General features: G+C 39.0%; 1 long non-coding RNA gene across 1 annotated transcript; it reads right to left on the bottom strand.

Annotated features, from left to right (window-relative positions):
- Window positions 1-1,745: 1,745 nt before the first annotated feature.
- LOC129763337 (uncharacterized) lies at window positions 1,746-2,559 on the bottom strand. The gene is made up of 3 exons (XR_008740887.1): window positions 2,345-2,559; window positions 2,169-2,281; window positions 1,746-2,101 (listed from the first exon to the last, which is right to left on the bottom strand). It is a non-coding gene; the product is annotated as an uncharacterized LOC129763337 (long non-coding RNA).
- Window positions 2,560-14,079: the final 11,520 nt, after the last annotated feature.

The following is a 14,079-nucleotide window of genomic DNA, read 5'->3' as shown; positions in this document are numbered from 1 at the left end:
AGCGTCCAAATTATGACGCGGAAAGAAGAACACACGATACGAATATCGCGAAAAACGAATAGAAAAATCAAACGACGATCTCCAAGTTGGATTACCACTGGTGGGGTCCAATCTTAGATCGAAGCGCAGCGAAAGCAAAGTGAACTGGATTACTCAACAGTCCGATGCCGAATGAAAGTTTGCCTCAGCGAGATCCACTGTTATACTCTAGGCAAGTATTCCCCTTCATTCTTCTTCTTTTCCTTTGTTCACGGAGACTTCAAATCCTACGATTTCCCCTCCGTTGGTCGTCGATAAGTTGCTCGTTATTGATAGCTCTGTTCGGGAAAGCACTCAAATGGACAAAACAAATGTATGGGAAACACTTAAACACTTAACACTTAAAGTTTTCATGAATTTTAACCATTTACTAACCAGGGGATTCTAATGTATGGCATATTAAACAAATCTTACGAAATTTCCGATTCGTTTTGTATGTAAATCGCCAAAATCCGTTCGCGGCAAAAATAGTAATTAACGTTAACTTTATTTCATAAAAACGTGACCTGTTTTCTGATTTGACACCCTTAATGAAAGACGTAGTTCAACGATGGCGATGGCTACCACGACATCGAGCATGTTGTCTGGTCGTGTATCCGGTTCCATACTGCTCGCTTTCAGCTCTCTAGAGCACTGAGAGCACAAGGCAGACAATCGGAGATCCCCGTCCGGGATATCTTAGGTAGCCGTGATCCTGATCTTCTGCTTCATCTATACCTGTTCCTCAGGAACGCCGATGTCAACGTTTAATGATGTTTCCTTCGTTGTGTCCCCGTTTTATATCCCTCCTATCCGATCGACTTTTACTTAGTCGCGGCAATACATACACACACTCTTTACAGATACACGGGCCAAAGGTTGTGCAGTCCACTGATGATTCAACAAGAGCCAAAGGTTGTACCGCTCATGACAACTCTACATGAACTGATGATTGCGCCGGTTAGTGACCATTCTATCCTGGATTCCTCGAGTCGAGAAAGACGCACCACGCTAGATATGAGGTACAGACTAAGGGCGATTACACATTATCCGGTTTCTGCCGGACCGGTTTCAAAAAGCGCCGCTGGGTTTGGACGGAAAACCGGACAACAATGTGAAAGAGACCTCGTGCTACACAAAACCGTACATCTCTCACAAATACATACATGCATTTATTTATAAGTGGATTTGACAGGTAAACTTTGCTTCAAATATTCCGGTTACTTGCAGCTGACTGCAGACGGAAAATCTTAAACCCATAGCTGCTGCGGCAACCACGAGCGTTCTCATATGTTTGTTCCTTGGAAAGTACATAAGGCCGATTGTTGGAGTGTAGCACACATGAGCATGATCAAAGTGAGACCAGGCCTCACGGACATTACGCACATCCTGCATCATAACGGCGTTCTTAACGTACCTATCGTGAATACTTCCGCCCCACTTCAGAATACGTTTACAAAAACTAACTCTAGTCCAGTTGCGGTTTACTCATTCATACGCATAATTATTTTGTTTCCAAGCATACACGAATAGCATGATTTATTTCACACGCTCTGTTGCCACATATTTTTTCAACAGTCTCAGAAACACGGTTAGATAAAAGTGTAATTTGATGAACCAATAATAATAACATTCCGTAATAAGCTAGAGGCACTATTTATTTATATGTATAATGGGTTCACTTCCTGTGATTATTTTGGAAATTACTTACAAGAGTATGTATGCACATCTATTCATTTTAGTGTTTTTTATTTCATTATTACAGAAAAAAATTAACGATTAAAATAACATAATTCGTTCAAACACTATTCCATTGCTGCTTACGCTGATCCTCGTCCAAGAACGCGCTCAACATATGCCGCAATTCCTCGAGCACGTAATCCTGGGGCAATGACAGCTTCTCGAGCCCAATTCGCATCAAAAATGCAAAGAATGACCGAATCTGATAAGCTGGAATTTCGTTCTGACAGAACCGATGCTTTGGGGTCGGGCATGGGAACATTTTGACCACAGAGCACATATAGGACAGTTTGGGCTTGAGTGCCTCGGTTTCGTCGTCGATCGTGTCCCGGGTCAGGTCAAACTGGAATACCCAAAGAATATTAGACGAGAGAATTATTTTTAGTGTGTTCAAATTAACAAAAACTAACCTTCTCATTCAGCTCGATTAAGTCGCTCAAAATCCGCCCCTCGATGAACCAGTTGGAGATTTGTTTGACCTCCCCGATCTCGTTCAGTAATAATTTCAAATAAGGAATGTTGCCTGTGAACAAAAAATAGAGGTTAATTAAATAACTCGATCTGCTTGTCGAAAAACACCACTCACCGTTAATAACACCGTCCGTGGCAATATGCTCAATGATGACATCGTGCACCTGTGACCATTGCTTCTCTTTGAGCAGAAATTTGCATCACAGAATTAGTTCCACAGCACTGGTAGTTGTTGAAGAAGTGAAATAAAAATTTCAGCATCCACATCACTTGCAAATTATCAACTGGTTTCAAAATCAACAAACAAACGTCAATAGTGCACACATACTATTACATGAGACGAAAAATTGCCTGAATTGCACTAATACTAACAGCATGACAAAAAACTGTCAATTCATGTTGATGGCATAGAGCTTCGTGCGCCGCTTTTGGGAAATGATAGTTATAATGGATTTTCAGGTGCAATAAACTCATATACAAAATAAAAATTATGAATGAAAATTATTATTTTCTGATGAAATATGTTCGTTTTGTAATAAAGTAACACGTTCTTTTGCAAGTAGGGAAAAATCCCTGAACAAGAATTGTGTTTAACATTGATTTTATATTATAATGATGAGTTTTAGTGAAAATATCAAGAAAATTATACAAAAATGGTTAAGTAAAAGTCAGTACTTCGTGTTTGAAGTAATAAAATAACATGAAGTAAAAATTTTCATTAAAAAATTGAGTAACTTAAAACAGTTTTGAGGTCTAATAATCTTATAGAGGATGATTTGCTTCCCCAAACTGATGTCTCCACCAGACGTCGATACTATACTACTGAGATCGCGAATAATGCTTGTCCGGTCACCGGACATTGTAGTCGCAGTAGACGGCTGCATCACGGCGCCGTGAAGAGGTTGGTACGGTCGAAATTTGCCATTTGGGTTTCAAACCGGTCCGGCAGAAACCGGATAATGTGTAATCGGCCTAAGGGGGCATTGCTGATTAAAGGCCCATTTATACGTTGCTAGTAGCTGACTTGACAATGAGCAGCTACTGACCCGGTGGACTCGCTTGACAATTGGTTGACTCGCCTTGTCCGTTCACACAGTGTGAGCTGCTGGCGAGAAACTAGATACTACGGCACGGGTTTACCAGGGATGCCAGGCGACTTTTCAAATGTCCATCAAATAGTCAGAAACAGCAATCAGGTCCGAATTTGTCAAATGATTGGTCCAAAATCGACTTCTTTATTGGCAGTTTTCATCTTAGGTTTTCAGTTGAATGTATCATCACACAATTTTATAGCAAAACAAACGCTGATCGTGTTTAAAAATACATACTTTGTGCTGAATTTCTTTGAACTGAAGGTACTATCCGAAAAAGCAGAAAGAGAAAAGGATTCGGGCCAGGAATTAGATGCAAAGAAAAGGAGCAACAAATACAATATTGAAGGAACTCTACGATGAGGATCCCCGTGATTACAGAGCAGTGTTGATAATAACACCTGAACAAGTGAAAAAACTGTTGGATTTAATTGCTCCACGAATACAACGCCAAGATACAGTCATGAGGGATGCTGTACCTGCAAGAGTTAAATTAGAAATGACATTGATGTGCCTTTGTTTTGGAATATCGTTGGGATTGTTGTCGATATTTTTTAGAATCTCGAAAACATCCATAGCTCAGATAATTCCGAAAGGATGTGATGTTATAAATGGTAGTCTAAAAGATTTTTTTTTTAATTTTATTTATTTTGTGAAATGAAAATGATAGTCGATTTGCAGGTGCAATAAATACGCTTCAAAAATTTTAATAATGAATGAAAATGTACTTTTTTAAATCGAATATGTATTCTGTTTCTTAGAACAATACTTTTTTTTGTAAGTTGTGATCTGATAATGATTCTATATTAGAGATTCTCAAGAAAACTATCTCAAAAAGAAAGCGTGCCCCGCCAGCGTGCAAAACGAAATAACAATTATTTCGTTTAGAAACTATGAGGGTTTTATTTGTTTTTCCAATAATTTTCAAGTCTATAAATATCTTCACATATTTTCAAATATCTTAAAAATTGAGACATTTCATTACATTTGGCATCACTGATTCGAACGCTAAATTCTGTTTTTGACGTTGTGAAGCATGCAAGTGCGAGTAAATTCAAAAAACTTTGAAGTAGCTCGCACGCCGGATCACACATGACAATAACTGGCATGATGTGTTCACACGGTGTGAGTAGCTGCACTGCAGTAACTGACTAGACCGACTCGTATGCTTACTCGCACCGTCTGAACCCGGCTTAAGAGTCAGCTGCATCCCAATAGGAAGTATCCCGTGTCGAGCACACGTACAGAGCATTGGAGACAGCAACATCCGAATTACGAAAACACTTGTAATACTAACCTCGAGCTCCCGGCCCCGTGAGGCTAACGCGCCTTGAGCCTTGATAAAAATATATATTTTGGAAAAAAAAAAAAAACGATTTTCACTGACATCACACGATCAGTAAGGTATGAACGTAACCAGTTCAAGAAGTTGCCGGGGAATCCAATATGTCGAAGCAATTTCATGATTTATTTTGTCGAACGCTGTCGAAAAACCAGTGTATACGGCATCAATTTGTTGGCATGTTGGCTGTAGAGAGCGAGCGATCAATGAGGTGTACAGTACCAGATTTGTGGAAGTAGATCATTTAGGAACGAAACCATGTTGTTGAATTGAGATGTAATTTCTAGAACATGAGAGATGTAGTCCAACACTTTAAGTTCGAATGATTTGGAAACTGAACAAAGGCTAGCGATTCCTCTATAATTCTTGACATTTTCCTGCAGCCTTTTGACGTAGAACTACGTCTTTCATTAAGGGTGCCACAACAGAAAACAGGTCACGTTTTTTTGAAATAAAGTTAACATTAATAACTATTTTTACTGCGAACGGATTTTAACGATTTGCATACCAATCGAATCGGTAATTTTCTAAGATTTGTTTGATATGCTATACATTACTATCCCATAGTCTGTATGTGGTTTAAATTGACAAAAATTGGAGCCAATCTCATTTCTCCATACATTTGTTCTGTTCATTTGTGTGCTTTCCTGAACAGAGCTGTCAATAACGTGCAACTTATCAATGAACAACGAAGGGGAAATCGTAAGATTTAAAATCTCATTGAACAAAGGAAAAAAAGAAGAACGAAGGGGAATATACGCCTAGAGTATAAACAGTGGATCTCGCTGAGGCAAACGTTCATTCTTCGTGAGGACACCGACTGGACAATACCGTTGCTGAGCGAGCTGTACGGCGAGGAGACGAGTGCCTTTCTCAAGGCAATTGGGGTGGAGGAGTAATATAAGCAAAGATCAAAGTTTTCGAGGGAATGAACTGAAGAAGTTTAAAGTCTCTTTAATTCAACAAGAAAAGGAAAGGCAAACGTTCAGTATCGTTCTAGATATGAAGTAATAAACATCGCTTGTTCTTTCTTGTTTGGCGCCATCACATGTCTTCATTTCGGACTGAGTTGTGGACGCGACCAAGATACTCACTCTTTGATGTTTCTGATATTGCAATCATTGCATCAAACTGACGCCATTGCATTAATGTTTTGAGCGACACAATTGTCAAGCTAGACTATCGTCGGCTCACCAAGAAAATAATTGTTCTGGAATTCTGCCTGTGATTTGGTTTCGCATGACGGTAGCAAAACTCTTTCCACCAAGGATAACAGCTAAGCTAATCTAGACAGGCATTATTAATAGAAAGGGCTTCTATTGAGAAGAGTGAAAACGATGATAAGTGTGTGTATATTTAGATGCTTCAAACCATCGATATATGGATATTTGTGTGCGTACGTGCGTGCTTCATAACCCGTACGTAAAAATAGTGCATCTTCGCTACACTGAAACCCCATTTGTATCTGCTCCCGTGCGCATTGGTGGTGCAAATTACGTAGCCGTAATGATAAATTTAAACAAGAAGGGGAGACAGAGGGAGGGAAATATTTACGCTAGGGTATTAGTGATGAATCTCTGCTGAGGCAAATATTCTGTATTTATGCAAGCAGTTAATATTGTTTGTTTTCCGTCATCATAAAGACTTCGTTGGTGCCTTTGATATGACATCAATGCATACAACTGATGCTATGGTGAAGCAGGCGTTAAGATTGTGCGCCAATACATTATTTGGGGAATACCAAGGATCTTGAATGTCGTGCTGGAATGTTATAAGTTATTTGGGTTCGCGTGCCAGTCGTAAAACTGCCTTCAACTAGGATTGCATTTGCGCTAATCTTGATCATAATGAGGCAATGCTACTCTTTTCGAGGTTGTCGATATTAACAGAAAGAGATTATTTCGTTTGTTTAGTCACCATGAAAGTAAATGTTGTTCTGGAACTTTGAGTTTTGAGTGATTTGGTTTCGCTCGCCAGTAGCAAAACTTTCTCCACTAGCGGCATATATAAAATAACAGCGTAGTTCTACGTCAACGTGTCTTGGACACAACCTCCTATATTTTGACGTAGGACTAACGTCTAACCGGAAGATATAGGGGGTGAAATGGAAATCTAGGCACTGAACAAGTAGGAAAAAAAGCAAGATTTGGAACGCTTATAACTCGAACATTTCTCAATAGATCGCAAAGGTTTTTGCATCAATTGATAGGAAATATATCTACGCATCGATCATAACGAATAACATTTCATTTTTCTTGAGATAAATAATTGAATAATTGTGAAATATCAAGCATTGTCAAAATGCACTATGTGCCCATTTTTGATTGGTCCATTTTGTGCTCCTCAAATCGTACCGACCAAAACGGGCAACCAGAGCAGCAGCGAAATAGAATGAAGCACGATTGGAAAGGAAAAAGAAAAAATGAACGAAACATTGGTCGCAGTCTCACACATGCGTAATTCTCGAGCCAGCCAGTCAGCTTAAAAATCCCCGCTCCGCTGCCGTAACGATCATTCTTTGTGTGGACACCGACTGGACAACATCGTTGCTGGACGGGCTGGACGGCGAGGGATCGAGTGCCTTTCTCAAGGCAAGATGGCGGAGGTGGTAGCGCTGGAGTAAAGTAGAATAGAGTTTTCAAAGGGCCTTTCTCAAGGCTAGAGACGAATGAACTGCAAAAGTTCAAAGTCTCTATAATACAATACCTTCCTTCCGTAACGATCATTCTCATTCAAACCGTACACCACATCGGTTCGCATCACAACACATCAACAAACCAACCCAAGCAGCCATGTCTGGACATGGTAAAGGAGGAAAAGTGAAGGGAAAGGCAAAATCCCGCTCGAACCGTGTTGATCTGGAGTTCCCCGCAAGGGTAGCTAGGCCGAGCGCGTTAGTACCAGTGCACCAGTCCACCTAGCCGGCGTTATATAGTTTCGGCCGCCGAAGTGATCGAGTTAGCTGGCAAAGCTGCTCGCGACGATAAGAAAACCCGCATTCGGAACAGAACACATTCGGTTCGGTGGACATCAAGACAACAAGCAGTTGTGGCGAGTGGCGAGTGGCAAACGCAATCGCAAAACGGCATCAGGTAGCAGAAGAAAAAAGTTTGTTCTTTATACAAACTGCTTTGGTGGCAAATCCAGAACAAGGCGGCATCGAGGGCGTTCGAAATGGTTTTTTTTCAAAACCACGTGTACTAAGTTTTCTAAATTGGAACCATTCCATAAAACAAGGCGCTTTTCAGGGCCATTAAACCTTCCAAAAAAGAGTTTAGGAAATACAGTTCAATGCTTTCTAAAACATTATCCAAAATAATAATAAAACAAAAATTGATTTTTTCATAATTTGTTTGCCAGGATCTGATGAGTATGTGAATTTGGCAGTTGTTCTGAGCTTATTGATAGTTGGGGACTTTCCTGATTATTCAATTTTCACCAATTCTTAAATTGTTTCCAGATTGAAAGTACAGTAATTTACAATTAGTTCGACATTTAGCTAATTGGACATGTAATGCGACTTATTTAGTTGGACATTTTTGTAAACATAGAGATCCAAATTATGACCCCACATTGAAAGTCGACACTGTACCACTGTCATCGCAAATGTTCAATTACAGGTTAAAATTACCTCTAATCCGATACTGAGTGGTGGTAATGCGATGTGCCATTGAATGTAATTTACTGTAAAATATGTCACAAGCTGGATGGGAAGAAATTTTCCAACTGTGAAAGCTGTGCCGAGTGGCAAACGCAATCGCTAAACAGAAAGGTTTAGCCGAACAAGATGGGGATATCGAGTGATAACAAAACAATAAACTCTTTAGATTGAAGATAATTTTGTGATCCTGAAAAGGACCCTTTTTAGCCTGCATGTGAATCCAACGAGCGAACAAATCGTAATGAATGTATTTTTTTGCCATCGCTCCCTTTTAACGCTCATTCGTTCGTCTCGTTGGACTCGCCCCTCTGGCTGAGTCTGCCGATTTGTCTCTATCCTGTGAGTGTGTACCGCTAGAGTATAAAACACGCGGACCCCAAAAAAATATCATATTTTCTTTCAAACCGTAAACCCGTGTGGTTGTACGGCATCGGCATCGTGGACGTAACAAAGGAGGACAAGTTAAGGGAAAGGCAAAGTCCCACTCGAACCGTGCAGGTCTTCAGTTCCCTGTTGGTCGCATTCACTGATTGCTCCTCAAGGGTAACTAGGCCGAACGGATTGGTGCCGGAGCACCAGTATACCTAACAGCGATTATAGAGTTTGCAGCTTGGCTTGCAAAGCTGCTCACGACAATCAGAAAACCCGCATCAAGAACAGAGCAGCTTCGGTTCGGCGCTCATCAATTAGTTTCAGTGATTGGCAAAGTGTTTCTCCGGCACGTCGCATTAAATGTAATTTACTGAACAACATGTCACAAGCTGGATGGGAAGAAATTTTCCAACTGTGAAAGCTGTGGCGAGTGGCAAACGCAATAGCTAAACAGGAAGGTTTAACCGAACAAGATGGGAATATCGAGTGATAACAAAAACACAACACCAAAGGTTCTTTTCAGAACCATCAACATGTTCATAAAGAGTAAACAGTAAACTTATCCATTTTTCAGGTGGATAGATAGGTATTCACGTAGGAGAAGAAAATAAAACAATATATTTAAAATATATATTTAACAAAAGCTGTCCCTTTTGTATAGTCCTACGTCACTCCGGTTATGTCCCCGACATTACCCACCCGTCTTTTTTTTTAACTGGAAAAACGAATGATTTTTTCCATGCCTTAGGAAAAATGTCACAGGTCAATGGTGGCCTTTTGGTGTACGAATTAAAAATTCAAGCATACCTTTCAAATTAGAGACCATAACAATACTGTAGGAAAGTAATAACAATGGAAATGATTGTGTAGGGTTGAAGAATAATGATAAAGTGAATTGAAGTGAGTCTCGAATGAATATCATAATGTCAATACGGCTGATCATGTAAGGTCTGATTTAGGATTAAACATCTAATACATAACATACATGCAAGGAAAATCATAACCAATTTCCAAATGGTATCAATACAATGTTTGTTGCCAAGTCAAATTTTCGCTATTGAATAGTAATACCAATGTTACTAATGTCACAATATTATTGTAAAAAAAATTGAATAAACGTTTCAAAATATTCTCTTTCGAGAAATATAACGGAATTCTATGTATTAATTTTTATTGAATTCATTTTTTGAAATTAGAAAAAAAATGCAATCTTCACAGTTAGTGTAAACATAATTAATTTAATATTAAGCAAGATGATCAAATAGCTTTTGAATTAAGAATCTGGAAAAACTTTTGTACACATAAGCCTTAGTCAACATCATCACATATCTACGATGATTGCCTCCATCAGCATGAATCTCAACGTGAAATTTGTCACGGTTCATTGCGAGCATACAATAGTTATGCACACGTTTAATCATATTTTGCCCCAAACGCATAAGTACGTCGCGTGCACGAGGTTTGGTACCGGCGAGGACGAATGGATTCTCGATTGATTACTAACTACAGCCCGAGGGCTAGTTCTGCACAATTCCCACGTACAAGCAAATGTGCACATGTGCACGTTTTGTCCCCGTTTTCAGCTTGGACCATTTCTACAATTCAAAGTGCGCCTTCCCCGCTCTTGAGTTGAGGGCGGGACGCAGAATTGGTTGCAAAAGTGGAGCACATTTCATCGTATTGTCGATGTGTTGTCATAAGATTCCTCATCTAGCTACGCTGTTTAATATGTTCTCTTTTTCGAGATTTGTATATCTTTAGATAAAGAATAGTTAAAAATGATGAATCATATATGCGCGTTTATTACAAATTTAATACAGAATCCTTTGATTCCGACCCGGTATACTTTTTCTAACATGAAGTTTTTCGAAATCTCAATTTTTACTTTAATCTCGGACCCGGACTCAGGGAACCATGGGATGACCCACCAGTAGATAAAAAACTTGACAGTTTTTTTTATCGTACAACTTTCGTAGCGAAACCTAATTTATTAGTCGAATTTGAATACTTTCTCATTCTTGATAGATGACGATGGTACATATATTAAAACGGAAAAGTAGAGGACGACCATTTGAGTTCCCCTCTGTACCAGCAACATTACAAAATAACCATTCCGCACAAATGGTCTACAAATCAGCAATATCTACACTGATTCTGAACTGAAAATAGTTCAGAATTCATCTAATTACACAATTGTACTCACATGATCTAATTTGCCGATTCTGCATCACAATGCGACGACATCGTCACCGCATGGGTTTGCCCCATGAGCAGAACATCCCATTATCATAATTTCCAAGTTTCCCACGCTAAGTTAGGGAATGGATTCGATTCCAATCGCTGCTTCAGTGAAAGCCCCCCTTCCCATGCCAACGAAACCCGCAGATCGGGTTATAATGGAATTCATTGAACGGAATGTATAAATTTTCCAATTTACAATGCAATTTACTCGCTTCCCTATTCTTGGCTGTCTTCATCACCACTTCGCTAGTGATACGAACCATATAACTCAGCCAAAGACTTCGTCGTCGTCGACCGAGCGATAAACTATGCACGGATTTCTTCCCGTTTTGTGGAATCTTTAACCTGTTTCCACAATCGGAGCAAACCGCTGCCACCCACACCGCGGAAACTTTTCACTGCCGGTGCGCACATGCACATACATTATTCGATTCCACATTTTCCACAACTGTATTTGCAGGAATACGAGCATAATTTCGATCAAGATAACGAAGAAAACGACGACGTCGACAAAAGAGGTTCGTAGAATAGAGGTAAATTTTCACATCGTTCACTCCCACGCATGCACAATGAAAGCAGCCAAACCCGCAAATGGTTCCAACAATAGGCCCTTGCCTCTGTTTAGCAAGGAGCTCCATACACACCTCATTAAACTTCACGAAATTCGTTATAACTTCAGCACTTTGCAATAATGAATGAATTTCCATTCCAATGCAATCCGAGCATCTCTGTGTAAAAACTGGATCTGAATTCGAATCCGAAGCGAAGGAAGAGTTTTTGGAGAGAAACACACAGTTTTCCAAAATGCTTTCGTACAAGCTTTCTGCAGTTTAGCTGTCCGATCTAAGAGTCGCTTTCTAAATGAAAAACTTATGTTTCTACTTATAAATTGCAAAGTTTGATTCGGAATTGTTGTTAAAGGAATGATAGTCAGTATAGAAGGATCATTCGAACATGAATGTATCTTTTAATGTACATGTAGAAATCTTAACAAATTGAAAAGCATTGTGTGCTTGTACATATGTTATACTTTTACAATAAATACCGCAACCAAACAAGCAGCTGTTACGAAGAATAAATAACGATTTCGAAGTAATACCGTAAAAAAATGTGTTAAGTGAACATTCATTACACTTTCGCGATAAATTTTACCAAAAATTTCCAACGTTCACAAATTTAGTACTGGTATTACACTATACGGTGCAACAGAAAATAGCATACGTGAGGACGAAGCCATCAGATTGTGGGTGGTAATCGTAGCGGCTCTTTAGCCTGACATGCTTCGCGGTCGAATATATGGCTCCGAAACTATACGTCGAATCATGTGTCAGCGCAAGATGAGGTTGCAGCGTTGGACATGAAAAAACATGAAAAATGTAGCGAGTAACAGCAGTAACAGATACCGACCACACGGAGGAAAAACGTATTTTTTATTTACATTCCCAACGGTTAGTTGTATCACTAATGAGTAATTCCAAACGAAATCGGCCCAGACGGATATCCCAAAGGAAACAAATTTTATTTCATTTTACACTTTATTAATACCAACAACACTTAAACAACTACGGACATTACACACTATCAACACTTAAAACTTGCCAGAGTCCACACCTGAAAAATGGCTACAATTAGTTTTATACACAGCTAAATACATATTGTCACTTACCTTTTTATCGTCGTCCACGGATGCTTGAAAGGATGAAAGGATAATTATTGATTACTCATAATTGGGCAACACAGATTACTTACCACTAGCGGTGAAGGATAACACAAAACAAACAATCACAACATACAAAACAATATCAAGCAAATTGTCAATAGATACGAACGGATAGAAACGAATTCGCTATACAAAGAGCAATTGTTTATAGCGAATATTACAGACGCAACCCATACAATAATTACGCTTCTGACATGACTATGGGAGTAATCGTATAAATAGGGCACGGAATGTTAAGATAAGTCAGTCGCAATAAAACCACCGAACAATATACATCAAGTGTCTTGATTATATTCGATCACATCTCATCTCTACTACCCAGCAAACATTAAGTCGTATGAATAGCTATAATTGGAGGCGATATACATACAACCAAGACACATTTATATGATATATGATGCATATAACTAGCATATACACGCAAAAATGGAGGCGATATACGTATATGCCATATTTTGTACGCATATAAAGCCGTATATAACGATATGCGATGTTTTCTGGACTGATATGCGATTTGATCCGACAATATTACCACTCAATCCATCGATGACATGGAAAATCGTGTTTTTGCATTTTATGCGAGTTTAGTTATACATGATCGATATTTTGATTGATATTTTATGCGATTGTGATTTTATACGAATTTATATGTAACTTATCATGTGCAAAGTTATACAATTTAATGTTTGCTGGGTAGTCTGGAACCCTGCTCAGATAACACTCTGGGCGGAGACATTTTTGGCGCTGTAGACAGGATCTCTACACATCATCTCTGCTAGAACTCTGTTCAGACACCTCTCTGGGCGGAGACAAGTGTCTTAGATATAGCTATAGAGCAGTCTTCCATGTTTCACAAAAAACACTGCGTCCAGAATAAACATGTCCACGCTGCTGTTCACAGTTTTGTGTTTGAGTACAAACATGATTTTTTCGTACCTATGTTAGAAAATGTGACATGTTTGTATTCGTGGTATGTTTGGACATACGATGTTTAATCCCAATATTTCACATGATGTTCGAACATCGTGTACAGTTTCTCTTGCATTTTCACCCCAAGCACCGGTAGTGCGTAGAGTAGAAGAAGCGAATTGGACACCACTCAACGCGTGGTGTGTTGGTATGTTGTCATGGAAAAAATGCTTTCCTTTCATGACAATGGGTGCTTCATCAAAAATATTGGGCAAATAAAATAAACCTCTTTTTCTGTTCTGAACAAAATAAACATCGATTGATATGAGAGTTTTTCACATTTGATATCATTATTTAGTGCACGCATCAATTTACATATTGAATTCATGTAACATTCGCTATTATTAGCTATTTGAACAAGTACTTAAATTGAATAGAGCGTGGCGGAGATGTTTAGTTACCCACAACAAATTTTGATTACAATATTCCTATAATAAATATAAAGTACCAGAAT

Source organism: Toxorhynchites rutilus, chromosome 1, assembly GCF_029784135.1.
Source record: "Toxorhynchites rutilus septentrionalis strain SRP chromosome 1, ASM2978413v1, whole genome shotgun sequence".
NCBI lineage: Eukaryota > Metazoa > Arthropoda > Insecta > Diptera > Culicidae > Toxorhynchites > Toxorhynchites rutilus.
This window is presented reverse-complemented; position numbering and strand designations above follow the sequence as displayed.